Raw genomic sequence first — 5532 nt, 5'->3', positions numbered from 1 at the left:
GTCTGGGCGACAATAAAATAATAAGTCTATCCAGTTGACACAGTAATATTATCCAATAGGTGGATAAAATGTATTTACACTGACTTACCAGTTCATTAAGTTTAGTTTTGTAGAATCTACTGCAATTGCGTTTCTATTTACTTCATAAAAGGAAATGGACAGCATTGTTAAGTGTTTCTGTTATTTTGTCCACCCACAAGCGAAGTGTCTCTGTCATGTCAACATCTGAAATATTTGGTAAAATAGCAGTGTGCACACTGATAACAGCGTAACATCTAACTCATGTAACACTGAAACCACATTCAGTCTAAAACATGAACGTGTTTTGTCTCTCCACAGATATTCAGCCTCCAGATCAAACTCAATTCAAACTCAGATCAAACTCAGGTACATGTTCATTATTCTGACTGCCACATATAACCAAACCTGTGCCCTGCACACTGGTATCCTCTATTGTATTCAACACAATGCCAGCTGGAACATTTACCAGAAACACTGCAGTGAAAGGTAATCCAGCATTTAAAGATGTGTTTTATCAGCTTTTATTGGCCTGATAATGGGACTGTAGTCTGACCTCTACATCTACACTCATACTCTAAACCTTACGAGCAGCAGAGATCCCGCTGCACACCGTTACCACCTGCTCTGTGTTGAAGAGTATCAGATTCTAGGCTCATGTTACTTTGTAGGAAACTGTGTTGGACCCTCGAGGGGGGGCGGACGTGGTCGGTGCAGTGACACGCTGTGTGGAGGGGACATCATGGCTGGGAGAGGAGACGGCCGGGCAACGGACGCACGTTTGCCAGAGCACTGGAGGGACGTGCGAGACTGGAGCATAGAGAAGAGACAAAACCACAGAGTAAGAACTTCTCTAACGTCTGAACCGCTTCTGCGCCCGCTCTCTCCGTCTAAACTTGTTGTGGTCTTGTTTTCTAGCAACGGCCTTTCTTACAGCTCTTGCTCATTTAACTGAGCTCAGAGCCGCCTGTTGTCTCCCGGTGCAGTCAATACTAACTCATTCAGACAGTCTATTATGTTTTCCTTTGTCCGATGCCTCTGGGTGGTGTCCAGCAGATCAATCAATGTCAGTGCTCCTTTACTTATCTCTAAACTGTGCTGCATCTCTTGTGTAATCGCTCAATTACTGTATGCGTTTGTATTTTGTTTTACAAAAAAAAAACATCAATAAGGTTTTACCAGCAAGTAATGCACGGAGCTTGTTAGTGTTATACATTTGCTTATATATTGTATGGCCTTCTACATGTAGCGTGTGGGACAACATATGATGACACATTTTGTCACGGGGTGTGGTGGAGGACTCAAATGCAAACATGACCAGATGCAGAGTGAGCAGGTGAGAGTGATTGAGCTGATGAGGTGGGTGTGACTAACAGGTGCACTGAATGAGCTGATTAGGTGAGTGAGAGATAGAGTGACAGGACAGAATTAGCAGAGCTGTGACACATTAAAAGACTTTGACACCAGTGGTTTTCCCTGTAGGCCAGGTGATCTGCATCTCCTTCATGCTTTTTGATAGATAAGTTTAGAAGTGAAACTGACATAAAAATCTGTACTAATTACTGTATTAATTAGCTTCTTAATGAAGTCATTATCAAACACCATCAAACCATGCTGTGCTCCTAGTAAATACAACACAAAGAAGGACAAACCTGCCTGTCGGCACAAACTGCTCTCCAGCCGTGTGTGAATTTTTCATTAATCTGGAAAGTAAATATCCAAAATAAACTAAATAACTATGCACCTGAGAGCCTGACAGACAGCCGTCATGTCATTCACTAGAGGATTTGGCTATGACATTATTGCCATCACTAACTTTGTTTTTGTTTGCCGCCTTCCAAAAAAGGTTGCAGGTCAGCACCTCATTGACGGATGGTTCAGCACCCTGCTCTACTAATCAATTAGTTGATCTAACGGACAGTTTCTCCACCAAGAATCACACAAAAGCACCACCTTAAATCTGACCAGAGATGAGTTCAGAAATCCTTTAGAAAAAAGTTCATTCAGTATGAAAAAGGCATAAGAAAAGACTGATCGACCCAATGATGGACTAACAACTAGTTCAGTGACAGTGTTTAGTGCAGGAAGTAGTATAACTTGGGATTAATTAATAATAAAATTGTTGGAAGTGCATTTGTTTTACATATAGGTACCATATGGACGTTCTGAGGCCTCTCTTAAAAGTTTATATTCAGTTTATATTCAGCACATCTTCGTCTGAAAGGGAAAAACTTGTCCAGGATCTCATCCATGAATATTGTTTAATGAGTGTAAACTGGCAGCTATTTCCCTCAATCAAATTTACAAATAGTAAATGAGGGAGTTACAATCCATATGAAGCTTTTAAACAAAAAACACGATTTTGCAGCCTTTGGATTAGGAAACCGAGCGCTACAACACCCGATAACACAAGAGGAGGACATCTAGCAACATATTCATCCTGCATACCGATCTAACGGGAAGAAGTTCAGCTAAAAGCTCATGATTATCATTTTTACCTAAATAATTCCAACAACAAGCAACAAAAGGAGCACGTATCAAAAACACGCGGTGCATGCACGCATTAACCGAACCCGATAGATGGATTTTTATACAGAACCATCTGAGAAGTCGTCATTGGAAACTGTTTGGAAAAGGGCAGGCACTTTCCAAAAATACGTGGCAGGTGATTGGATAAACCATCTGTCAATCAAACTGCCGAAGCAAGTCGGAAGAAGAGAGAAAACGTCCTTCAGTGTCGTTCTTTTCTTTGCTTTCAATTAGGAAATACTCTCAAGTTCAACATTTACACTCAGCCTTCTTCCAGCATTCAACAGCCTATCATCAGCCTTCCATGTGAAAACACACACACACACACACACACACACACACACACACACACACAGACACACACACAGACACACGCGCACCTCTACTAAAACCTCTCCAACTTTGCTCTGCTTCACTTTATTAGCATCAGTCTGTGCACAGGCAATGTTCAGATATGGGATTTGGTTTGCTGGAGGATTTGGGCTGCGGCTGCATCATTCAAAAGGGATATTCTCTCTAAAACTGTACAGTTAGGTTAGAAATTAAATCTTTTCCATCTTCATTCACTCTGACCCAAGCACATATGATGATGCTTACATCTCTGCAGAAATCTCACAAGTGTTACCTTTGTTATGATACCACCAGTATTCAAATAGTAGTTGTAGTTGTACTCTAAGGCAGAGGTCTTCAACAGGGGGTCCGCGAAATATTTGGTTGATGAGACAATTAAAAAAAAAAATTGTTCAGTATTGTATGAAAGATAACAGGTATCTTTATGCATGGCAGTGGCACTAATAGGCCATCACTCATTTTTCGTTTCTACATTTATGTTTAAAATGAAAACATCTATTTGAATAGCTTATATGCATGATTATCATGCAATTGACAGAGAATGTTGATATTGGCATTGGTATCAGTTGACAAGGTATGTTTCTAAATGGCAGTGGCACAGCCACCCTACTCACTGTACCTTGCACATGTTTAAAATAAAGACATGAATATATGAACCTGTGTATTATTTGAATAGCTTAGTATTGAATGCACAATAAAGAGGTATACGCGGTACTAGGCCCATTTAATATAAAACACAATTTTATACAATATATATTCTGTGAAATTTGAACAATAAGATTAAATAGAAATAAAAAATGTTTTTGTCTTCTAGGATGCTAAACATATTTTCCAAATAGAACTGATGTAGCTCTTTAAATATTGTTCCAGAAAATGTCGCCAAACTCTCATTGTTCCACAAAAAATCATTGTTCCACAAAAAAATCACCTTTTTCCAACATTGCCACACCCACTTTAAACCAGCGAGAAAAGCAAAGACAAAAACACAAATACAGAAATCTCTCATGTAAAGAAACTGAAACCGTTCTAACGTTTTCTGAAAATATTGTCTTCATGTAGGACCTTATCACTAGTGACAAGAAGCTGATTGAGAAAATATGTTTCAGAGCCTTTCATTTCATTTGAATTAAGGGTTCCTTCAAACATCTGTCCAAAAGCTAACTCTGTGTCTTTTACAGCATTTACATTGATCAATTAGAACTGTCCTTGGAAAGTAAAACTAACCAACCTGTCTGGTAGAAGTCCAGTCAGGCTGAGCACTTCCTGTAGCTTGCTTAATATTCCATCGACTTGAATATGAAACTACTCTGTTCGCTCAGAGGTGGGTCTGCTGTGATCAAAAGGTGCAATATCCAATTCCGCTTTGCAACATCTCTCTCCTGATGATGAAATACTTCACTTGTCACTCTCTCTCTTTCTCTCGTTTCCACACAGATGTGGGTTGCAGATGTGGAAGGTGTCCTCAGATCCATGGAGAGACAGCTGGCGAGTCATTTTTTTAAAAGAATACCACGTGTAGTAGTGTGACTAGATAGATTAGTCAATTATCTACAAAGTTGTTATGATAATTCTAAATGATGATACTTGTGTTTTTGAATGTGGCCGTCTATAGCTCATTGTGAACAGTGAAGTGTCAAACTAACTTACCTGTTCCCAGAATGCTTTGCTGGAGAAATATCCTCGTCGGTGGAAACAGCCCAGAGAGTCGTCCTCCATCGTCTTTGAACCACACCAGGTCTCTCTGCAGTCGACCAGCTGATCCACAGAGGCGGCTTTAGATGTTCTTAAACTATTTGGCAGCAGAACAACTAACACACTTCAAACCATTCCTATCGATTGTTTTAAACATTTACAGTTGAGATTAGGCGCCTTCAGTGCTGTGTCTTTGTGTCCCGAGCAAGAAAATTGCAACAACCCCAGTTTTCTTCGCAAACCTGAGCACTTCAATCACTCACGCAATGATCTGTTCCCATAAGCTGTTGTATGACATTCATGAGAGGGAAGTAATTTCACACCTGAGTGTATCTTTACTTAACTGTCCTGTAAGCGACGAAAAGTAGTTTCCAACTTGAGCTTCTCCTGGAATGACTGCTAACATTTTGTCCTAAATACTCTGCTAATGACTAGAAATAAACGAGTGTTGTCTGTGATGCACACGTCCTGTTGTCTATATTTGAAGGGGGGGGGGGGGGATCCACACCCACGCTGTCATTAGCACAGAAAGAAGCTACCAGGGTTAATCTTTTGAATCATTTGACATTTTACTCTCTGCACGTGGATTATCAAGCATGTGGAAGGATGCACAAATCATATAAAATAACTATTCAAGCCTACGTATGTACAGGATCTCAGCAATGAATGCGGGTTTTCATCCCTCTATGAGCTGGACCATTTCCTTTGCCCGTAGATGAGATCTTATTTCCCCTCTGATTACATTAATGATTGAATCCTTATTGATAATAAGGTTGTTATCCTGTTTGTTGTCCTGTGGATACCAGTGTGCATTCAATTTATGTTCCGCTGGGACCAACAGGCCACAGAGTTATTTTGAAAAGGGACCAAAACCACCACTGTGACAGGGAGTGTTACGCATCTACTCTATTTAGAGCTTTATTATCGTATTTGTCTCTGTTT

General features: G+C 40.1%; 1 long non-coding RNA gene across 1 annotated transcript; it reads left to right on the top strand.

Annotated features, from left to right (window-relative positions):
• Window positions 1–333: 333 nt before the first annotated feature.
• LOC116398405 (uncharacterized) lies at window positions 334–4370 on the top strand. The gene is made up of 3 exons (XR_004213753.1): window positions 334–387; window positions 690–859; window positions 4333–4370. It is a non-coding gene; the product is annotated as an uncharacterized LOC116398405 (long non-coding RNA).
• The last annotated feature ends 1162 nt before the right edge of the window (window positions 4371–5532 follow it).

The sequence above is a fragment of the Anarrhichthys ocellatus genome, unplaced genomic scaffold (genome assembly GCF_004355925.1).
Source record: "Anarrhichthys ocellatus isolate YVR2014 unplaced genomic scaffold, GSC_Weel_1.0 scaffold83, whole genome shotgun sequence".
Lineage (NCBI taxonomy): Eukaryota > Metazoa > Chordata > Actinopteri > Perciformes > Anarhichadidae > Anarrhichthys > Anarrhichthys ocellatus.
The sequence above is the reverse complement of the archived record's forward strand: the minus strand, read 5'-3'. Positions and strand labels throughout refer to the sequence as shown.